This window comes from Vombatus ursinus, unplaced genomic scaffold (assembly GCF_900497805.2).
Source record: "Vombatus ursinus unplaced genomic scaffold, bare-nosed wombat genome assembly UNPS02014932.1, whole genome shotgun sequence".
Lineage (NCBI taxonomy): Eukaryota > Metazoa > Chordata > Mammalia > Diprotodontia > Vombatidae > Vombatus > Vombatus ursinus.
In genome coordinates, this window is record NW_020954710.1 from 2,435,567 (window position 1) to 2,447,599 (window position 12,033).

The following is a 12,033-nucleotide window of genomic DNA, read 5'->3' on the forward strand; positions in this document are numbered from 1 at the left end:
AGAGAGAGAGAGAGAGAGGGAGGGAGAAGAGAGAACATGGAGTCACAAAGAGTGTGGTGCAGTAAACGGGTGCTCAGAGTCAGGAAGACCTGAATTCAAGTCTCACCTCTGACACATGACAGATGACCCCTGGCAAGTTGTTTAGTCTCTCAGGATCCCAGGCAGCTTTCTAAGACCATGAACAAAGATGAGTTGCCAATCTGGAGTTTTGGAAGGTATTTCCATGATCAGAGTTCCCAACAATGAATGATGATGATACCAATAGGGTTTTAAGGCTTGCTTTCTATATGTTATCTCATTTGACCCTCACAACAGTCCTGGGAGCTGTGCATTCTTATCATTCTTATTTTACAGACGAGGAATCGGAGTCTATGTGACTTTTCCAGAGTTATACAGCTCTAAGGGTCTGAAGCCGGATTTGAATTTAGGTCTCCCTGATTCTCTGCTCTGCTATATTCAGCAAGGTACATCTCAGGAAAGGCTGCCAAACCACTAGAACCATTTCTGCATAGAATTGACTGAAGGCCATGGGATCCCTACTGCCAGAGGTCTTCATGGAAAGGCTGAGGCTGAATGGCTACTTTTCAGGAATGTAGGGGAAGGGTTTCCTACTCAGGTCCAGACAGCACTAAACGTCTTTGGACAGTGTCCCTTTCCATCTCTGAGATTCTGATATCTCAGTGTAGAATGGAGAAGCCTCCATTTTAGGGAAGCTGAGGATCCTCAAAGAATCAGAATAAGTAGGATCAGGAGATCATAGATCTAGAGGTTTGAGGGCAAGACCTTAGAGATCATCTCAGCTAATCCCTTTATTTTACAATTGAGGAAACTGAGGCCTCATAGAGGTGAAGATCAGTCACCAGCAGGGCTGGGGTCTGAACCTCAGCAATCTGGCTTCATATCCATCATCACCCTCTGTTCTATCAATGAATTCGGACTTCTACTGAACCCAAGACAAAGTGTATAGTCTTGGGAAAACTTGGGATCTTCTTTTCTCTCAGTTGGAGTTCCCCTAGCAGGAGCTAAAGCCACTTATAGGGAAACTTGGATCCTGGAGAGGAGCCAGAATGAGGATGGAGACCTGAGGCAGGGGCCATGGCCAGAGTATCCAGTCCGGAATCCCATTATATCTTCCCAAGGGTTAACTGCCATTTCAGAACCTCTACCCCTTCCCAATGTCAATATACCTTCTTCCCCTAATATAGCCATGAGATTCTTTTTTTTTTTTAAATCAACATATGCTTTCTATTACCTACAAGACTTACAATATTTTTGGTGTCTGTATCAACTTGATTCAATTACTGGGACCCGTGTGAGGGAATATTACCTCCAGGGAAAAGTGGGGTAAATGCTTCAGTGCCCATGGATCGAGGGCACACCGAACAGTAATAGAACGGATTTACATGGGGAATGCTGACTCCATTACTTTTAAACTCCTGTAATTGACTTTTTAAAAAATGACATTAGCATTTAAATGGTCCTATCGTTATGAGGGTGAGGGTTCAGAGGAGTATGATCAATTTATCGAGCTCTTCAAATGTTCTTTTATATTTATTTTTGGTGGTGGTTGTCATGCTGGAGGGGCTTTCTGGAGCCCCTCCAAGGAGGGAGCACACTCAGAGCTTTGATTAGGCCTCTGCAGCATAAAGAGAATTATAAAGATCACCTGAAATAAGGATAATAAACCTCCCCTTAAGTGGATGAGTGGAGAGGGCAAGAGAGAGAAAGAGAGACAGACAGAGAGACAGAGAGACAAAGAGACACAGAGAGAGATACAGAAACAGAGAGAACTAGACAGGCAGCCTGGAAGATCTGGGTGCAAATTCTACCCCTAGCACTTGATTCCTGGGTGACCCTGAGAACTTAACTGTTCTCATTCTCAATTTCTTCATCTGTAAAATAGGGATACCTTCTTCTTTTCATTACATAGGTGAGAAACAATGGGTATGGAATATTGCATATACTGTCAGACAAGGCTGATAAGCAGGTTAGCTTTACCAAAATGTTTCCCCCCCTTATTTTTTTTTTAAAAAAATCTATTACAAGGGATGACTTGATGGAAAGGGGAAGAGGGGATTTATTTGGAAATGCATGCAAAGTAAAAAAAAAGATATCAATAAAAATAAGATAGAAAAAATTAAAAACTTGTAAAATGGGATCAATATTAACTGTAGATGTTATGTCACAGGATTGTGAAGATCAAATGAGTTAATATTTCTAAAATTGCAAATATCTGAAATGGTGTCCCAAAAATCTTAGTGCAGTTAACCTAAAACTGCACTGAGATTTTTGGGACACCCAATACAAATGTCATTCTGAAATTCATATTAAGTGGCCTCTCTTTCTAGCATTGACAGTACTTCCACACATCTGGTCCAGGTGGAGGACCAGATTTGCTCCCCATTTCTTTCTTCCCCTTGACCTCTTCTAGGTTCTCCCTCCTCCACCTTCACTCCTCCTTTTGAGATTCACTCAATCCCTGTGTCTCACCCAACAAGATTCTGGTAGCTGTTAGCTGTTAGTGCCTGACTCATGGTCTTTCTCCCTTTCCCAACTCCTGCTCCCATGCTAGGGGACCTCAACATACATATTGGCACTCCCATTAGCACTCTCACCTCCCAGTTCTTGAATTGGTCATGTCCCACAACCTTCTTCTTCATCCTACCTCAGCTCTATACAAAGATGGTCAGCCTTGTTCTTTAGCCATCACCCATAAATATTCCATTTCCATGTTCAGGAATTCTAAAATTCCCTGATCTGATTACTGTCTGTGGACATTGTCCCTCTCCTCCAGTGCATCCTGAAGCCCTGTTCTTTGTCTATATACCATGGTTTCCAATCCTTCAAGTCTTTCTTTCTTAGGCTATCACCTCTCTGATTCTCCTCCTTTCCTCATCTTAACCCTTTGGGGAACCAGTTCACCCTCTTTTCTTGAATCCCTTTTCATATTTCTGATTGTGCTCTGCCAAGCTTTAGTCCTGGATTCCTCCCACCATCCACTGCCTTTGCTCCTAAATGTGTACTCTCCTGGGGAGGCCATCTATCATTAATATCTCCACTCCCTTTCTCCTCACTCTTCTCAACTCTTTACAGTCTGGCTACCAATCTCATCATTCAACTGAAACTCCTCTCTCCAAGGTTACCAATAATCTCTTAATTGCGAAATTTAATATTTTTTTTCTAAACCCTCAACCTTCTTGACCTCTCCACAGCCTTTGATATAGTTGACCACCTTCTTCTTGATATTCTCTTTTCTCCAGATTTTCTGGACAAAATTCTCTCCTGGTTATCCTACCCATCTAACCATTACCTTTCAGTCTTCTTTGCTGGCTCTTCACTCAGGTCAGCTCTGTTAATAGCATGTGTCCCACAAGGTTATAGGCTGGACTCTCTTCTCTGTGCTGTTTCACTTGGTGATCTCATTGGCTCTTGTGGATTCAATTATTATCTCTACGCTGATGATTCTCAGATCCATTTGTCCAGTCCTAATTCTTCTCTTGGCATCTTCAGTTGCATTTTAGACATTTTGAGCTGGATGTCTTGTAGACACTTTAATCTCAACTTGTCCAAAACTGAACTCATGATCTTTTCCCCGAGACCCTTCCCTCTTTCAAACTTTCCTGCTGTTATTGAGGGTGCCATCATCACAATGATTCTCTCTCTCTCTCTCTCTATCACACACACACATTCAATCATTCTCTCTCCTCTCATATCCAATATGTTGCCAAGTCCTGTTGATTTTACCTTTGACATCTCTTATATGCACTCGCTTCTCTCCTCTGACACTACCACCACCCTGGTCCAGGACTTCATACCTCATGCCTGGACTATTGCAATAGCCTCCTGGTGGGTCTCCCTGCCTCAAATCTTTGCCCACTCCAATCCATCCTCCACTCAGCTGTCAAATTATCTCCCTATAGCTCAGATCTGACCATGTTACACAAAGCTCTTCATAACCTATCCCTTCCTATTTTTTCAATATTCTTATACCTTAATCCCTTACACATATTCTGCAATCTAGTGACACTACCCTTCTGGCTGTTCCTCAGACAAGACCCTCCTTCCCTTCCCTTCCCTTCCCTTCCCTTTTGGCATTTTTACTGGCTATCCCCCCCCCCCATCCCTGTAACGTTCTCCCTCCTGACTTCTCTAACTTACTTTAAAACCCTTCCTTTAAAAGGAAGCCTTTCCTGATCCCCCTTAATGCTAATGCCTTCCCTCTGCTGGTTTTTTTTAAAAATTATCCTGTCTATATCTTTTTTTGTGCATAGTTGTTTGCAAATTGTCTCCCCCGTTAGACTGTGAACTCCTAGAGAACAGAGACTGTCTTTTGCCTTTCTTTGTGTCCCCAGTACTTATCACAGTGTCTAGCACACAGTAAATGTTTGATAAATGCTTACTGGCTGATGGAGGTCACACAGATTAGTAAGGAGCAGAGCTATGGTTTGAGTGTAGGTCACTTGATTTTAAATCCATGGTTCTTCCCATTATACTATACATACCACCTCCATAACCATAATAAAAATGAGGATTCACATTTAAACAGTGTTTTTCCCCTTGTTGTTGCTATTGTTTAAAAAAAAATTTCATTCACAGTAAGCCTAAGAGACAGACAATGCAAAGAATATCACTCCCAAGTGACAGATGAGGAAATACAGGCCCAGAGTTCAAGGTCACCCTGCTCCTGAGTGTCAGAGTCGGTACTTGAACTAAGTGATTTGACTTCAAGACCAGTAATGTTTCTGTTTGGCCACACTAAGATAGATAAGTAAGACATGGTAACTGAACCTTCTAACAGCTGCCTCAAATATAGCAAGTTCTCTCTGCCACCAGTCTGCAGCATAACCTCTGTAGCTGCTCTCTGGTGAGAGTTCTCTGTCTTTATCTCTCTGTCTCTCTATCTGAGAGCACCTGTATTCAGCAGTTCTGAAGCTAAAAAGCTACATGTGTAGTAGAATGTCAGTTGCTTGGGGGCTGGGAATAGTCCATCTTTGTCATTGTATCCCTAAGTCTAGCATGGTGCCTGGCATATAGTAGGTGTTTAATAAGTCTTTGTTGAATTGAGTGGATCAGGATAACATTCATTTAAATAACTCACCACTACAATATAGGTGTTTGCTTAGTGTTAGTTTCACTGTGATAGCCTAATTTATAAGTTTACATATACCTAAGGTCTAGAGCTTGGACAGAGGATCTCATTCTGCAGAGGGTGGGAGAGAGGGTCTAAAGTTGGTGCAATGCAAAGAGAGTTGGGTTTAGAGTAAGAAGACCAGAGTTCAAATTCTGACATTGATTAACAGTGGGACCTTGGGGAAATCACTTAACTTCTCTGGGACTCAGTTTCCTCACCTGTAGAATGAAGAAATTGGACTAGAGGGTCACTAGAACTTCCAGTTCTAGACCTCTGATCTTAATCTGGGGTTTATGGACCTCCTACTTCCCTATAAAAGGGGTCTGTGAATAGATTTCAGGGGGTCCATAAACTCAGATAGGAAAAAAGATATCTTTATTTTCACTAACTTCTAATGGAAATTTAGCATTTTCTTAATTTGTGGATGTACCATTAGTATTAGCAGTATGTGTGACTGTCACCAATAGAATCACAGATATTTTCATACGATGTTGTTACAGATATCTCAAAATATCTTCTTTTTTGCTTGTTCATCATCTAAATTACTAAATTACAGGGTTTTACTGTGGTTATTAGACTAGATCACACATGATTGAAGTCTTCCTGTCTATAGACTACATTCCACTATAATATTTCAATATAATTGATTTCCTTTGTAATCCTTTGTAATTTATTATTCATTTAAACTTTCTGAGAACTCCATAGGTTTCATCAGATTGCCAAAGGGGCCCCAATGAACCAATAAATTAAGCTATTACACTCAAACCAGCACTAAGCAAACACCTGTATTTTAGCCATGAGTTACTTAAATGTTCTGCATCACTCAGGTTAACACAAAGGTCAAGGGAGGCCACAGGTGGTGCAGGGATGGAATACAGGAGTTGGAGTCAGGAAGATTTGAGTTCAAATCCCACTTCAGACATTTATGAGCTATGAGATCCTGAGCAAGTCACTTAACCTCTGTCTGCCTCAGTTTCCTCAATTGTAGAATAGGAATAAACAGCACTATCACCCCAGGTTGTGGTGAGGATCAAATGAAATAATATTTGGAAAGTGCTTAGCTTGGTGCCTGGCACTTAGTAGGTACTTTATAAATGCTTAATCCTTTCCCTTTCCACTTAAGATCCCCTGAGCTCAGGTCAATAATTAATGTTTCCTTTCCAAATAAATGCTCAATCTTTCTGAAGTTTGGAAGAAGATGCTATTCACTTTTGTGGCTTTCGTAGAGTCCATCTACTACCCAGGGGATGTATTGCTGGCTTAAGATGGGTCAGCATCCGGGATGTACTCCTTTGTCATGTTTGTCCTTTGTAAATATTCTTGGTTACGGGACTAAAAATAAAAATAAAACAATTCCCCCAACAGTATTAGAAGCACATGCGTGGGGTGGGGAGATTTCTTTCATGGAGGTTCTCAGTCCATACCACAGAGCAGAGTGGTGCTCTGCCTGGTTGTTTGGTTAGCTCTGGGCCCGATTCTGATGTGGTCCAGAGGTTAAAGGGATCCACACAGTTCTAAAGCAAAAGTTCAGGCCACTCAGTGTTAACCACAAATTCAGAACATGTCTAATAACGTCTCCACATTCTCAGGAGCTGGAAGGCTTCCCGTAAGACCAGAGGCTCTAAAGTCTTGAGAAATCAATCTAGAGTTTCAGGAGAAGGCCATTGCTATGCAAAGTGCCAGATTTTTTTTTTCTTTTTTTTTAATGGCCATAATGTTTTTTGTCTTTTATTCCTGTTGCCCCTTAAGCCCCACTAATACTCTACTGCCTGGGAGTATTATCTGTGCTGGAGCTCAGAGTCCCGCTTCCGATGGGAGTCAGGCACTCAGTCCTGGGTCAAAGGAGACGTCCTCAATAGGACCAGTGTTCTGGAAAGAGACCTGCCCGCCTGCAAAGCCAGAGGTGCCCAGAGGGGGCTTTCCCACACTTCCCTGACTCCATTGGTGCTAGGGCCCATGGGTGAAAGCTGGCATGGTCTACGGGCTTTGACAGAAAAGCTCCAGGGCAAAACTGTCCCAACTTGTGAACCAGAAAAATGATAAATAAACAACCCTAGAGGTGAAAAATAATCATCCATTTGTTTCCAGGTGGAAAACTTCCACTTTACCAAGAAGTTTTAAAAGATGTATAACACCTCTTTCCTAACCTTGGCCTAAAGCAATGGTCTACAAAGTTTGTTGATTGTGTGATCTTATCTATACATTAAAAAAATTGTATATACACTCCTAATATGTGTATATTTATATGTATAGTTATACACATGAGGGCATGTTATGTGTCTCAGTGGATAGGGCACCAGACCTGGAGTTAGCAAGACCTGAATTCAAATCTGATCTCAGACACTTACTAGCTGTGTAACCCTGGGCAAGTCACTTCACCCTGTTTGCCTCAGTTTCCCCATCTATAACACAAGCTGGAGAAGAAAATGGCGAACTGCTCTAGTATCTTTGCCAAGAAAATCCCAAATGGGGTAACAAAGAGTTGGACACGACTAAAAGGACTGAGCAATAACAGTATGTTTATAAACTGTTTATGCAATCCTAATATGTATATATATAAATTATATACATGTACTATTATGCTAATAATTATGTATATTATACAACTTAAAATAAAATTTTTTGAAGGATGAGAAAAAAGATGAAATACTCTTTGATACTAGAGGTAATAGGGAGTCACTGGAGTTTATTGAGTAAGAGAGTGGGTTAGATTCATACTTTAGGAAATTTATTTTGATGGTTATGTAGATGATGGCTTGGCATGGGGAGAGACCTGAAGGGAGAAGAAAGAATAGTGAGGAGACCATTGCAATACAGTCGAGAGGTAATGAGGCTTGTACTTGGGTAGAAACTGTGTGTGAATGAATGGAGAGAAAGGGACAGATGTAAGAAATTCTAGAGAGGCAGCAGGGACAAGATTTGGAGTGAGTAAGAGAGGCTGTCTTACCAGTCCCTGACCTGGTATGTATACCTCATCCTCTAAGGAGTGGCTGCTGAGACCATTAGGGGTTTGAGGGCTCCTATACTGCAGATTTGGGAGACTTTCCCAAAGGCACATGCACAGATGGTACTGTGGGTCCCCAGGCAGTGATCAAACTAGAACCATCCAGAAGGGAAGGTTTAGAAGAGGGGGAGGTTGGGAGTGGGAAGAAAGGGGGAGTGTGGGAGCTAAGGGATGGGTGAGATTGTGTTGGAGCCAAGCCCTATCACTAGCTATTGCTGGGAGGGTGGGATTTCTCCCATATTCCCACCTTCTGATTGGTTGATAACATACCCTCCCCCTTTAAGGTGAGTTTTTCCCCTCATCTCCCACTTTGAAGACCACTGTCTAAAACTTTTCTTAAATCCTGAGCGGGAAAAGTTAATGGCATCATAGCTTTAGAGCTGGATGAAGGGCCCTCACAGCCCACCTATCCTTTCACAGAAGTGACCCAGGTTGTTGAAGTGCTCAAAGTCAGTAAGTAGTCAAAGTCAGAGGCAGGATTTGAACCAGGTCTTTTAACTTGGAGCCAGATCTCTCTACTACTCCATAGCTGCTGCCCCCTTTCTAAGGGAAAATCAAAGAAAAATTAGAGTAGGGAGCCTGAATTTCCCTCCTTCCTCTAGTGTTTCCATAGAACTCCATTAACCGTGCTTTTTAAATCATAGGAACTGGATCTCTTTGTAGGATTTTTAATTCCAGGTGCTTACTTCTTCAGAAACAACTCCTTTGACTGGAGACATATAAGCTAAAGACACCTGACTTACCCCATCTTACTTGGAGAAGTGTTGCTAGGGAAGAGAACAGGGTTCTTATCCTTTTTGTGTCTGTCATAGACCTTTTGGGCAATCTGGGGAAGCCCAGAGACTCGTTCTCTGAAGCATGTTTTCAAGTGCATAAAATAAAATTCATAGAATTAAAAAAAACAATTATATTGAAAAGCAGTTTCCAAATATTAACAACAACAAAGTTCATAGATCCCTAGTTAAGAAGCTCTGCTTTTGGGTTTTGGAGTCCTAAGAAAAAGTTGGCAAGATGGTGCATTTGAGGCTGTCTAATGTGCTGTCTCTATTCTCTCCCCCTCTCCCCCTTTCCTCAGTTAGTTTAGAAAACAAGATCATATATTTTAGAACCAGAGGGCAAAATAGAAATTGAAAGAATCCACTGATCTCCTCCTGAAAGAGATCTCTGAAGGAAAACTCTTAGGAATATTGTAGCCAAATTCCAGAGTCCCCAGGTCAAGGAGAAAATATTACAAGCAGCCAGAAAGAAACAATTCAAGTATTGTGGAAGCACAATCAGGATAACACAAGATTTAGCTGCTTCTACGTTAAGGGACCGCAGGGCATGGAATATAATATTCCAGAGAGCAAAGGAGATAGGATTACAACCAAGAATCACCTACCCAGCAAAACTGAGTATAATCCTGCAGGGGAAAAAATGGTCATTCAGTGAAATAGAGTACTTTCAAGCATTCCTGATGAAATGACCAGAGTTGAATAGAAAATTTGATTTTCAAATACAAGATTCGAGTGGAACATGAAGAGGTAAACAGGAAAGAGAAAATCATAAGAGACTTATTAAGGTTGAACTGTTTACGTTCCTGCATGGAAAGATGATATTTGTAACTCATGAGACCTTTGTCAGTATTAGGGTAGTTGGAGGGAAAGAATTATATGTATATATGTAGGTAGATAGATAGAGGGCACAGGGTGAGTTGAAAATGAAGGGGTCATATCTGGAGAATAAAATTAAGGAGTGAAAGAGGAATATACTAGGAGAAGGAGAAAGGGAGAGGTAGAACTGGGTAAATTATCCCACAAAAAAAAAAACAGAAAAGAAAAGTCTCTTACAGTGGAGGGGAAACGGGGGAAGGTGAGAGGGAATGAATGAATCTTATTCTCATAGGATTTGACTTAAGGAATAACATACACACTCAATTGGGTGTGGAAATCTGTCTTACTCTACAGGAAAATGGGGGGAAGGGGACAAGAGAGTAGGGGAATGATAGAGAGAAGGGCAGATTGGGAAAGGGGGTAATCAGAAGCAAATATTTCTGAGGAGGGACGGGGTCAAAAGAAAGAATAAAATAAATGGGTGGGCAGGATAGGATTAAGGGAAATAGAGTTAGTTTTTCACAGCATGTCTACTATGGAAGTGTTTTGCGTAACTGCACATATATAACCTATATTTAGTTGCTTGTCTTATCAATGAGGGTGGATGAGGAGGGAGGAAGGGAGAAAATTTGGAACCCAAAGTTTTAAAAACACATGTTTAAAAAAAATGTTTTCACATACAACTGGGAAATAAGAAATACAGGAAATGGGGTACAGAAGTCCATCCTGCCCTACAGAAAAATTGAAAGGGAAGGGGATAAGAAAAGGGGGGGAGAGATAGAAGGGAAGGCAGACTAGGGGAAGGGGTATTTAGAATGCATGCCATCTTGGGGTGGGGGGAGGGGCGAGATAGGGTGAAAATTTGGAACTCAAAATCTTGTGGAAGTAAATGTTGAAAACAAAAAAATATGTTCTAGGAAAAAAAAGAAAAAATAAAATAAAATAAAATTCATAAGGAGGACAAAAAAGTGAAGCTGTATGACCTTGAAAAATTAAAAAAAGAAAAAGAAAAAGAAAAAAAGGAAAAAAAAAGAAAACAAGATCTTAGACTCAAATCTGGAAGAGACCTTTGAAGTCACTTGGTCTGGCCCCTTCATTTTACAGATGAAGAAACTAAGGCCCAAAGAAATGACGAAAGGATCACAGATTTAAAGCTGTAAGGGACTTTCAAGTTCAAGTCCAAACCTTTTCATTTTACAGATAAGGAAACTGAGGCCCAGGGTCCAAAGTGAAGCTAATAGTTAGTAGCACAACTAAAACCCAGATTGTTCTTCTCCGCTTCTCCCCTCATCCACTCACAACTCTGTATACATTCACTCTGAATTGATGGAAATAAAGTGACTGCCAAGCTTTGGTCTGGGGCAGATGCTGAAGGTGGGTTTCAAAGCCTGGTTACAAACAGACATCGAGCAGCAGTTGCCGACGGGCGCACGATGAATGAAGTTTAATACATTTTCCTGGCCAGAGAGCAGCCCTGAAGGAGTTAAAGGGAGTCCAAGGGGCAGGGAAGTGACTCCACCCCTTTCCCCTAGAGAGTATTACTCCAAAGACCAATGACAGGGCCAGGACTACTATTCTGAGTATGGCGAGGAAGTTTCTAGATGTTCCCTCAAAAACAATTTAACTATGAATCCTCAAGGAGCCCCAAGGGTCCAAAGAGCACACAAGTTATCTCTCTTAATAAACAGCATTTAAAACTGAATTTTAAAACCTGTTACTGTATCACCAGCTCATCAGAAAGAGAATGATTCCTTTTGATTCCATCTCTAATGCATTTTTTTTTAAAAAAGGAAATTTTATCCATGAACACCTAATATTTTTTCTTCCTCCAGGTAAATACTTCCTTAAAAAAAAAAATCAAAACCTTATTTTTTCCCCCAGTGCACCCTTCAAGAACCACAAAGTTTACATTAGAAGTCAGGCAAGAGTTGAAAATGCTTGACTCTTGCTCTTAAAGGTTCCCCAAAGACAAATAATGTCTGCAGAAATTGGGACATTTCAGGTTGGTTGGAGAAAGAAGTCTTGCAACGCTGGTCTCCAAGCGTGTTTTCATTGGGGGGAGTGGATTGTTGGATCTGGGCGATAGAGGGCGCCTTTACACTAAGAGTTCCCACCCCAGATCCTCCAGCTCTAAAGCCCTGGGCTCTGAGTTGTCTGAATGCCTTTCTGACCAGTCCTTCCAAAGGTCTTGGCCTAAGCCTGTTGCTTACAAAACAGAAGATTATAAAACTTGACTCCCAGAGAGGGGAAAACACATTACAAATCACTCCTGTCTCCTGATTGCTACAGTAAAGATAGATTTTCTT